The following is a 13,196-nucleotide window of genomic DNA, read 5'->3' as shown; positions in this document are numbered from 1 at the left end:
GGCTACATCTACATAAATAATTATTTTTGTATTAATTTGTGGTTGGATTATTGAAATAATAAAAAATGCCATGTCGCAGAAGTTTAATTTGCTAACTTTTCAGTAGCTAAATAAATCAATAAAATGTATGAATATTTAGAAAGCTGACGAGACGGATATGACTGACTTCGAAATTTTAGCTCAGCTGAACGTCAATATCCTAATTGAAGCCTGCTTATACTTTTTAATATCCTGTTAATAACCTAACATCTACAATATCTATATGTCTGCACGTGGTACCATTCAGAATAAATTCGAACCATTGTCTTACACAGGGGTCTCATAACTACGACCTAAGAGTCCTTTGTGTAGCCATGATTATTTTAAGAATACGAAAAAAAAAGTTTTTATTATTTACCAGCATTCATATACATACATTGTACACTTACACTAGTTTAATAACTGCTATTATATAATAACTATTAATATATGAATCGTGCACCCACTCTCTTATTTTGCTTTTGTTATATGATATGTTAAAATTAAGTTCTTTCGGCAATAAGTTAAAAGCGCTTAATAATTAAAAGTTCTAGAAGCATACTCATTACATATTTTTGGTACTACTAAACCATAAATAATAATGAAATTGACCATGTACGTGCGGACTTAACGTTTTTACGTAAAAAAAAATTATAACATTCCCTGTTCCTATTTGTGTTATGAATATTAATTTGTTCAACTTTATTCGAATTTGATTTAATTTCTTTCCTCATATTATTTTATTTTAATCTTGTTCTTCTTCAGCCGTCTGTTTTCCACTGCTAGCTATAGGCCTCTATCATTTCCTTTCATTTCTTTCGGTCGGTGGCTGCTTGCAGCCAATTTTTTACCCCCACAGCAGCTATGTCGTCGGACCATCTTTTTAGAGGCCTCGCTTATTATCCCAAGGTCTCAGTCTTAAAATTTTAGGGGTCCGTCTTGTGGGGTCTTGTCTCGCAACATGTCTTGCTCATTGCCACTTCAGTCCTGCTACGCGATCTATGATATCCGCTATTTTGGTTCTGTTCCTAATTTACTAATTTCTTATTGTCTCTTAGGCTTATACCAAGCATGGATCTTTCCATGAATCGTTGTGTACATTTGAGCTTTTCTACATTTCTTTTCATGGTCTCTAATGCACATGTAGTCACTGGTAGCATACATGGTTTATATGTTATATTTCTTCATTTATTTATTTTCAAGTGTTAACGAAAAAGCGGACTGTAAATTAAAAACGAATTTCATTCAGTTTTGTGATTTGGAAATATTTGAGAAAGGATAGGAACATAGAATGGATACCTACCTTTAATATGATCTGAATGTTTTTCAATTTCTGGTACTGAATGACAAAATGAAATATAAAATATAACAATGTTTTCCACGACGCGCGATGATTCCAACCACTTCTTTTATCCGATTTTATGTCAAGTCAAAAATGTTGTTTTGTTTTTGTTCTAAATCTGAATCTTCTAATTTTGAATATCTTCTATCTTGATGTTAGGTAGGTACCATAAGAATGGGTCAAAGGAAGGATGGGAACTAAAGGTAATCGGCCAGGAATAGTCTCGATAAATGCTGTTATTTACTTAACATCGAGTATGTGTCCAAGTTTTCCAAAAGCTGTCCAACTCATTCCTATTCTTCTTGGCAGTTCCGCCGTTTACACGATACGAAATATTTTGGTTTATATTGTGACAAGTATTATGTATTAATTATATCACATGTTAATATACAGGCTCAGTCCTTTTCTAGGCCTATAAACGATGCCTTTTGTATAGTACAACAGGCGCCTTGTATGCACTTTCCATAAAAATAAAAAATAAAAATTGCTACAGTATCTAAGAGTCAGCCCGCTAGGCTTTCTGGAACTGTCAACGTCAAATATGTAGGTATTTTAATCAAAATGTTTTATAATCCCTGTCCTGATACGATTTTCATCAACGTTTTCCGCAAACATGGCTTTTTACGCTTTTGACGTCACTGAACTATCAATGAATTACGCAACACGGGTGGATTGATGAATGTGAATATTTTTTTAACAGTACCGCCCACGTGATTATATTAGTGTATGAAAACACGTGGGTAGTAAACTAAATGGTTGGGCTTTTAAAAATATATCAACCCACGTAAAACTACAGGGGCTGGTACCATTCAGATACCGGAAATTATTTTTGGGTACTTACCTGTTTTAAAAAATCACTTTTTCAAGAATCCGGTTGTAGTCCCGTGGAAGTGTTGTGAACTCATAGATCAACGGTCCAAGGTTTAAATTCCGCTCTACCGCAACTCGATCCCCATTTTTCTAACAAAAGTTATTAAGGAATTTTCGGAAATGTTTGTAAAATATTTTATATGGAGGTTAAAGGGCTGACGTCAAAAAAGTTTATTGTTCAAAAGAAGGAATTGTTTGTTTCTGTAGTAATTTTTCGTATGTAATTAACATAACACCAACGGAGTGCCCTATGTAGGGGAGAGGACCGAACCTTGGACAGGTCCGTACCTTGGTCAATCGGTTCCCGTTGGTCATCTATCTAAATCGTAAGGTGTAGTAAATGTCGTCCAGCCAGTACATTGCATACGTGGCACGAAGAAGCAACGAATATTTTTGTTCAAAATAAAAAACGATTTTGTGTATCAAAAGTAAAAATTCAAAGCAACACTGTTAATTTCTTAATTTAAGGTAAGCAGTTTGTAGTCACTTATTTGTATGTTTATGTTAATTCAAGAATAATATAACCTCAAAAACGTGACTGTCAATTTAATTGCCTTACTGTGTGTTCGTACCTTGGGCCATCTCACAGTACCGTACCTCGGACCATGACCAAGGATGGATGGATTGGGATCATGTAGAGTGAATGGACAGCGAAAGAAAGTCTAAAAATATTTATAATGCGAATGTTGATAGATGCAGAAATAGAGGAAGACCGAGATAGACATGGCATGACCAAATCCAACAAATACTTGAAGATGGACATGTTAAAAGTCGGAATAATTGGCGCGACTGCATGAAAAGATGTATAAATGTAGAGGAAGCGAGATATGTATGCAAAGATTGCGTGATGTGGCGTTCTATCCTCTCTGCCTACCCTTGTGGGGAAAGGCGTGACGGTTTGTATGTTGTTGTATGTATTTTTTATTATATTAGCTCTATTTGCATGCCACTCATTTATAAAATATATGTTGTTGTATCAATGTTTCCTTTTTCACTATGTCACTATGTATTTCACTTTCTCATTTTTAAAAATTAATTTATTCATTCAAAATTACGGTAGTTTAAATATTATTTAACTTATTAAGGCTTTTAAGGCTATGCCCGTGTCAAGCCATAATAAATAACAATAAAAATACCTACATAGTAAAATTAATTGATTTAATTTATTTAGTAATACTAAATTTGATTCTGATCGTTTGACATAATATCCGTATGTAGCCATAATGTTTTTTAAATAGTTAAATTCGCTAAACCTCAACAGGGTTTAAAATGTAAAACTGTTAATAAGAGAAATAATAAATAAAATTACATGTTAAGTTTTTTGATCGAAAGATAATTGACTTAAATTTCACCTCATGCTAAATTAATCAAAAAGCTTTATGATTTTAACACGCGGGGAGTTTACAAAGATATCTCTGAAATAAATTATTTTACCATTGTCAAGTATGCTTTACGTTAATAGTGAATTATAATTATTACGATGATTTATGAAATGGCAAATTTATGGAAATACTTCCTCTAGGCGTGACGTAAACATAAGAGAACTCGATCGGATACCTCCCCTAGATTACGCCACTTCCCCGATATCTTATCAAAGTAGTTTCGCATTTTTCGCTCTATAAATTCTGTAATAAAATGCCTTTCTCAGTGGTCAGACCCGGCTCAAAAGAGCAGCGATCGGAAACTGGTAAAATTTTTAATTGGCTGTCGACAAATTAAATTTCGCGTGAATTGAAACAAAACAAAAGAAAATTTTAATATTTAGGCATGTACACATCGGTACATCAATAAACAATATTTCATTCTGATCTTCACAGGAATCGAACCCGGGACTTCAAGCATGGTAGGTGATTTTTTTTATTTGGGAGTTTCTTTATTATTTCTTCTTCTTTTCCTAGTGCTTTGCCGGGTCCCCCCGACGTTGGCGATCACTACAGCGAAAGCATATGTATCTGTCCTGTGCTACTTTTATAATTCGCAGCCAGGACGACTGCTTATTGATGTACTCGCCGTAGTGATTCCTGGGAAAAGATGACCAGAGTGGTTTCCCGTTGCCTTCTCTGGTGAATTATTCTGTCAGGGTTACCTTCCCTTAGCTGGATGGTTTTGGTTTTGAGGCGCCAAAAACTCGCCTTTTATCCTCTCGTTATCTGTTATGATCACACCGCTATAAGTGTGATCCCATTGCCCAGGGTTTGCGACGTGGACGCTAACGAGTTGGACTAGTCAGTAGTGTTGCCGGTGGAATGCAACTGGGTGTTTGCAGCATTTTATAGAATCGCATCCTTCAGCAAGATGTGACTCACTGCGACCCTACTGACAGTTCGAACCCCTTATTATTTACCTTGCTTTTAATGTTCAAGGTTTATATTGAAAAAAGTGGATTTTTATGCAATTAAATTTCTTTAAATTTAACTAAACTGTTGGGATCAGGAGGTATATACTTATGTGGGCCAATCAGGAACTTCTCAGCATGTGCTTATGTGTAGAGGAAACTACTTTAAAGTCTTTGGGAGAAGGCGGCCTGTTGGCAGTATTCAACAGGCTTTCCGTTCCACTAGAGGAGTGTTCGGCATTTTGTTCCCTATTTTGGTTTATTTTACCAATTGCCTGCACTATATTGACCGTGTATGATACTACCTCTCGTGTGAGTTCTTTAAAATAACGATCCTGACAGATTGCAGATCTGGCGTATGTGCAATAACTGACCAAAGTTCGGTCAACCCTATTGTAATGGACATCAAAACAGATATCCAGAAGCTACGATGCAGACACCAGGACGTGTACATCGGCTAGATACGAGGACACTGCGGAATCCTTGGCAACGAAAAGGCTGACGAAAAGGCTCGGGAAGCTACGCTCAAGAAGACAGCCTCCGATTTCACCGGTTTCCCGCTCAGTTTTGCCAAAAAGAAAATTAGAAGCAAGACCCTTTAACTCTGGAGCGATCGTTATTTGAGTGAGACTACCGGAAGTAAAACTAAAATGTTTTTCCCTACCATTTTCCATGCCTATGATTTCAGGAGAATGCAGAATGCTGGCTACGAGCTCACCCAGATGCTTACGGGTCATGGTGGGTTCATGAGCTACCTGCATCGCTTCAAAGTCTCCGAGATTGACAGCTGCCTATGTGACGATGAAACTCATGTCCGTCACCTGTTGATGCGTTGTCCCTTTTCCAGCTTTCAAGGACAACAGATGGAGGCGCGATGCAGAAGCCTGGGTAAAGATCTATGCAACATTCCATCGGTGATAGGTAATGGTAGGTGAATGCGCCAACCACTACACTACGAGGTTGACTTTTCTCCACTCGATTACTTTTTTCAGGATTTTTACCCGAGAGCAGCCAGCGAGCCGAAAACACTGCTGTTTTTTTACAATTTCAGTGTAGTTAAAGCAATTTTTCATCCCACACGGCGCGGCGACGTTATTATTTCTTACCGTCACGCCTGATCACGAAATAATGGAATCAAGAAAAGCAATTTAAGGAAGAATCGTGTGTTAGAATAGAAATACCACATTGCAAAACGGGGCTCGCACAGAGACATAAATATTTTATAGGCCCAAAAATTCTTAATCCTTTTTTTACTGATAATATTTCATTGATTCCAAACTTTCAATATTTTCCTTCTTTTAAAAAACATGCACTATCCTGGATTCAAACTAAAGATATGAACTCTTTTTTTCCATGATATATTTTGTTGCCCTTTAATAAGGAATATTTTTGTGTTTTTTTTAAAAATATTTTTTATTTCCTTTTTTAATTACTATAAAAAATACCATATTATCTTTTACGGAATATTTTATTTTTTCTTTCTCATGTTACACAAAAATATTATAACTGTCCATTATTTATTATAGGAGCAAAAATTCATTAACATTTTCTTGTTTACCCACGAACAGGCCATGCCTTTGTGGGATTTTTTTGTTTACTATTTTTACTATTAATATGTATTTCATTGCTATGTTTATATTTAGTGTAATTATGCTCTATTTTTTGAATACTCTGTTTTATCACTTATGTTTATTGTAAAAAACAAAAATAAAAAAATTTAAATTCAAATTTAAAAGCTTCAATTAAATTAACTTAACAATAGAATCACCATGTAAAGCGCCCTTGAGGTATTTTATTACGAAAATGGCGCTATATAAGTTATCCAAAATTAATAATTGATTAATTTGTGTAACATTCGATGTATGTAGATACCTGTAGTAATATGTAATCATGAACAGCTCCCTAGAGAGTTGAATCTAGTCCTTGTCTACAAGAATTTGGACAAACTCAAAATATTGTTGATAAATCCACCTGGTCCATGAAGTATAGAGATTTAGGCGTTGCTTAGTATGTAGGTGAAATAATTCAATTATATGAATCTCACCCGCACAAATAAAGGTTTCAGCTCTTTAACTTCACAAACATCAACAGATGAAAGAATTGAAGGAATATAGATGTTCAAAGATGGTAGATGGTTTTTGTTCTTTCATTGTGTGTTTTGTAATATTAATAATATGGATGTACATACATTAATTATAAATATAAATATGTAGTGTTTAAAACTGTCTGAACATTTTGTCAATTATTTTTGTTTATTAAGTTAGTCTTCTTTGTTTATTCTCAAAGGAAAAATATTTAAAAAAAAAGTATATTGTTATGTGTCCTCGGCACGGGTAACCCCAGCGAGGTCACATTATTTTTATTATTTATTATAGTTTGTAAGAAAAAAAAAAGAATAAATAAATATGGGCAGAACGGTAAAGTGGCCACTTAAACCAACTAATGACAGGGTATAAGCCCTGTAGATGCCTAGATTTCTATATTACCTTAACTAAAATGTTGTTCATCTCTGTTGTAATATGTTATATATAATGTTAATGGTATTTACAATCACAAGCTGAGCCATGATAGACGGAGACTAACCTCACCAAAGCTATAAACACTGCGTATTCATGTTAAAATGCTCTAGTATTATATAGATTCCCTAGAAATAGAAATTCATAAGTGCATATTCGATACATTTATAAATAAATAAAAATGCTATATTACTTTATCCTTGGATATTAACATTCCCAATAATAAATATATAAGTATATACTCGATTCCATGTCTGTATTATGAATCAATAATAACATGACTGGCACAAGAAAGGTTGCAAAACGCTGGGTAGGAATACAACCCTGATTTCGTAGTGCTTATGTGATTTATTAAATGGCGAGGTTTAGCCCCCAACTGCGAGTGGACATTTACCCAATGTATTGTGTAGGCTAGCTACGTACTGTTTTGTAAGATTCGCTTAGCAATCTTGGCATTGGGGCCAAGAAGTTGTAGTAATGCGCATTACAGATTGATTGAAATAATCGAAAAATTCGTAACCGTTTGTAAAAATATACGATTGATCTACTCATGTACTCGTATAATCGGTTTAACTAAAATAATTTAAAATTACGTAATTTTACAGATTTTTCAGCATCTCTTAGGCTTTTTTGATATTTTTTTTGAAGAACATCGTTTTCCTGCTATTTAAAAAAAAATTCATTCGGTTTGACATTTCTTAAAGATTTTAACCATCGAATGTTCGATTATTTAATTTTGTTTTTTTTATTTCGAATACAAACAGATGTACATGTTAAATTAGTATAAATAAAAACTATAAAAAATGTATTCATAGTAGGGCCTGCCATCCAATTATATGTATTCACTAAATTATACTACAATAAAGCGACGACGGTTTAAAGTTTAAACTATATAAATAATAAATATACTATATAATAAAATAAAAGAAATATGGACAGAACAATGAGATAGTGGGAAGGAAAAGAAGGAAATTGATAAGGAGTGGTGAAGGATGATTGAAGGAAAGTAGGAGAGGAACATTGCATTATCAATAGTCATGGAAACGCTTTTCTCACGCTTCGGGGTAAATAAACAGAACTTTAGTACGTAAATATGCGCTATACCGCGCTATAAATGCGTTCATAATACCAGCCAGGGGTGGTATTCTCAATCTTCTCTATCCCCTAGAGAGTGGTTAATTTGGTGATTTATGTTTTTTTAATGATTTGACTTTGCTTCATATATTGGCCAAACTGATGATTGAACGTCAAATGGCGTATAAAGCGGTTTAAAAATCGGAAAAAGGTAATACGGTTTGTTCAATTCTATCTAATTAAGTGTTTTGGGTAATGCTTACAGTCGCAATAATGTTCTAAATGAAAATCATAATGTATGATTTCATGATCAGTGTGGCCAGATGTAAAGCAAAGAGCAAGTGCAAAAAAATAAAATGAAGTTTCAGAATGCACCCCTGGTAGGTACTAGTCCAGGGTCTATGAAATATTGCAATGTCAAAACACCTTTTTAACCATACATCACTAATCATTTTTTTTAATGGCAGTGTCACCAGAGTGTTATTAAATATTAGTCTGACAGACTAAAGAAATTAAAAGGCAATATTTCTTTCAGAATATTAAAGTTATTAGTGATAAAGGGTATTACATAAGACATGAGAAAACTATTCCAACGCTATGGGAAGTAATTATTTCCGCTCAGTGCAAACGGTGACAGCGTGTTCAACAAAATGGCCTTGCATCAGGAGTGACACGAGGACTTGGTCAATCTGTGCTTTATGGACAGAATAAGTAAATTTTGCGTTTCTTTGACATGCTTCTACAATTTAAACTTTTAATATCTTCAACAATGTTTTGAGTATGTCCAAATGCTTGCAGACTGGCTGGATTTTCTCCCCATAGAGTTATTCAATTTCAATTTGTTCCAAGAGAGAGGGAAAACATTTTTGAGAAGGGAGAATGGTGAATGTTACACAGTGTGTAAAGTGGTTACTTAAACCGGCTAATGACAGGTCATCTTCCATATTCCCTTCTCAAAAATGTTTTCTTCTCTGTTGCAACAAATTAAAATATAAATAACTCCCTAGGGAGGGAATCCAGTCAGTCTGCAAGCATTTGGACATACTCAAAACATTGATGAATTAATTACCTGGTAAAAGAAGAAGTATAAAATTGGAAAATTGTTTTCAGGCGTTGCCTAGTAGGTGAATTGGTTCAGCCGGATGAATCTCACCCACGTGATAGAGGTTTCAGCTCTTTTACTTCACAAAAGTCAACAGATGGAAGAGTTGAGGAAATGTGGATGTTCAAATATAGGCAGAATGGTGAATGTTATACAGTGTGTAAAATGACCAGCCAATGACAGGTCATAAGCCCTGTAAATGCCTAGATTTCCATATTCTCTCCTCAAAAATGTTTTCCCTCTCTGTTGCAACAAATTTAAATTTTAATATCTTTGTTACTTACTTACTGTTCGGGCCAACACTCAACCTAATCTATACCTACCTACCCGTCCTTCCCATTTCCTAGCGCACTCCATATAACAATAATTCTATTCGTGAGTGCCGGAAAAAAATATTATATTAGCAGTACACAAATAACATTCTACGAGTGAAGTGCTTTTTCTTTCATCAAAATCTTTTATCAAGCGAGCTGTGCCAGCGTCCATTTAGACCGCCAGCTCCATACAAGCTGTGCCAGCGTCTCAGAACCATCAGCTTCACCAGCCAGGTTCCAGCATTCATCACGCCCCATCATCAGCAGGTCAGTAGAGTTGCGCAACCTTCTTTCCTAACAATGCAGTCTACTTACTAAATTTTCCTCCTCGTTGGACGAAGTATTCTTCACACCTCGTCCACTCCTCAACACTTACCTTTGAGGTCCCTTCTTTAAGTTACAGCGTCAAAACGTTTCCGCAACCATGACGTTAGCCCTAAGGGAATCGGACATTTTTTTGATAAAAATCCTACGTTTTAAAAATAGAAAAGGCCAAAAAATGGAAAAACTCTGTAATAAACCTATACTGAAAGTCGACAATGTAAAGCAAGTTGAAGATTTCAGACCCTTAAACGGGTTGCCTTAATATGAACAAATCCTTGAATATATAGTAAAAAAACAGCTCATTGAATACCTTATAAAAATATATATTAGTGAGTGAATGATCTGGATTTAGAAACAGATGTTCGTGTGACAGCTTTGACATCCTTCTTAAAGTTACAGTATTAACACGTTTCCGCAGCCATGGCATTAGCCAGAAGGGAATAAGATAATTTTTGGACCAAAATCCTACTTTTCAAAGGCTTTTGTTATTGTTATTGCCAAACCATGTTAGATACACACTAAAATTACACTAATTTGTTCGCTTATGAAGTTATCGAGCGGCTTGGGGCGAAGGTGCAACGAGAAGATACTTAAATACCAAAATTATCGAAGGTATGTAGTCTGTCAGACTTATTTTTACTGATCTAGGGCAGTGGTCGGCGAACCGCGGCTCTTTAGGCTGTCGAGTGCGGTTAAGCGCAAGTTACACTTATTTTTCAAATTATTTAGTGTACAGGTTTATTTTAATTTTATTTTATTTGGGAAACCAACTGTTCTACATACATATTTGAAGTAAACAAACAGATATAGTGTATAAACTCAGAAATAATAACAGATTTCCACAAAGTATACAAAGTTAGTAAAGAAAATATATTACATATTAAACAAATACGTATAAGTTAATACATATAAAGATGTTATTTTCATGTACTCGTAAATATTTTTTAATAATCAAAGAATTTTGTATATTTTTTTAAGAACAGTAAGTTATTGTAAATTGGGCGAGATTAAGACAAGAATGCTTGAAGAGAGGATAAGGAGGGGAAGGGAGATGTACATATTCATTATTATAATGTCTACTAAGTTACAGAATGCATTTTTAGTGTAAATTTTAAATTTGACAGAGTAATGTTTGTGTAATCTATATCTTTAAATGTTATTTTGTACACTGAAAAAGTCCTACGAAAAAAGCATTATATAGAATAACTTCTAGGACTATTGCCTTTTGAATGAGGATCTCGCGAATACTGTGATCCAGTGGTGGCCAAACCGTGGTGCATGCGCCAAACGTGGCGCGTTGAACGACCACAAGTGGCGCATTGCATCCTTGTGGCCATGATTTTAAAATAGGCGCCATAACTTAATCCATATTTTCAATTTTTCGACTTTTACAAGTTTTTGAAAAATTCGAGCTGTATGGCGCATCTGACCTTGTCTGTGAAAAAATTGGCGCATGGTATACAAAATGCTGGCTACCACTGCTGTAATCGAATAATAATAATAATAATAATAATAATATTTGGCTGATTTATATAACGCCATTTTAGTAAAAAATCACATCAAGGGCGCTTTACAATTGTATATCTAAACTTACGTTCTAACTAAACTTAAGTGATACATTATATTTCCAGATTTAAAATTGAGGTTATGCATGGAGAAGCGTCATATTAAACTTGATGAAATTATTTCGTCCCATATCAACACAGGACTTTTAGTCCCATGTCTCAAATAATGTGCTATAAACTAATGTATGTAAATAAATAAATAAATAAAATAAATCAATTCCAATTTCAAAAAATGGAGCTAAAATTATGACTGAAGTGAGAACAGATTTTTTTTCTATTTTCGAAACTAAATTAATTACGAGATGCTTTTTTACCATTGCATCATTCATCATGAGGCGAAAAATTTCGAATGTTATGGATTTGGTGGTCAAGATTATCAACCCAATTGTCGTTAAATCTCCTTTACATCGCTTATTTAAAGAATGTTTACTCAATAATAGAGAGTAAATACGGAGATCTTCACTCCATAAAAAGGTTCGTTGGATTTGAAGAGGAAACAGTTTGACGAAAAGAAATTTGGATCTCAAAAGAAATCTTAATCGTCGTAATGCTGATCTTTGGCTCTTTTGACTAATGAGTTTGCCGAACACTGATCTAGGGTAAAATAAATATTTCAATTCAACCATATTGGGCATCGAAACAAAAGCTTCGTGTATGGTATGCAAACGCACTGACCACTAAAGCACGAGGGGAACTTAATATTAAATTTTAAAATGCATTTATAAGATTTATAATTATTGTGTTCATTTTAATTGTGTAATAACAGTTATTTTCACTACTGAAATATGGAAATAATTCACTTGTTGCGGATTTGTATCGAAATTCAGTTTAGTTCAATGCCGAAAAAATCGGCGTTTATTATGAGTAAAGCATAGTATTATTACGATATGTTGGCAAAACAGTGAAGAATAAAAAAAATATGCAAATAAGCAAAATTGAAATTTATACCCAACCATATTAGGCACAGTCTATTCTCACTAGGTACTCGTATAGTAAATACCTGTTCTGAGGTACACAGCATAAGGGCTTGAACTACTCTATTTTGGAAAATCGTGCAGAAACGAATAGTTTTCGGTTGTAAATCGGATTATTGCTTATCGATACAAAATATTTGTTGATTATCTTGATTCTAGCGTACAAAATAAATAAACAGAAAGGGCAATGACCGATTGCATATTAATAAACCAACCTTTAAATATTACTTAAAAATAATTTATCAATTAAATATTGATAGCGGAACAATTAGATAAACATTATTGAAAATATTTTTTACATTTTATTTAAAGTTTTGTTTGAGTTTCACTATTGATTTATGAATGGTATATATTATTATTTATATTAATGCTTCAACTTTTACTATTATCGGTATGATTTCTAAAAAAAAAATATTTTTTATGAAAAATAAGCACATGCAAAAAAAGGTCCTGCCTTAACACAGGAATTTTCTAGCTAGTCGGGACCTGAAAAAAAGAACCTCTGTACATTTCAAAACTGTGAAAAAATAAATTGTTATTACAACTTCAATATTCTACATAACTGTAAATTTAGTTGTATTTTTTATATTTATTTTGAATACAAACAGATGTACAGGTTCAATGAATATAAATAAAAACTACTAAAAAAATCTACAAAGTAGGGCCTGCCATCCATGTATATATATGTATTCACTAAATTATACTACAATAAAGCGACGACAGTTTAATCTATATAAACAATAAATATACTAATAAGGATGA

This window comes from Micrasema longulum, unplaced genomic scaffold (genome assembly GCF_059751315.1).
Source record: "Micrasema longulum isolate JH-2025_06_02 unplaced genomic scaffold, ASM5975131v1 h1tg000434l, whole genome shotgun sequence".
Classification (NCBI taxonomy): Eukaryota; Metazoa; Arthropoda; class Insecta; order Trichoptera; family Brachycentridae; genus Micrasema; species Micrasema longulum.
The sequence above is the reverse complement of the archived record's forward strand: the minus strand, read 5'-3'. Positions refer to the sequence as shown.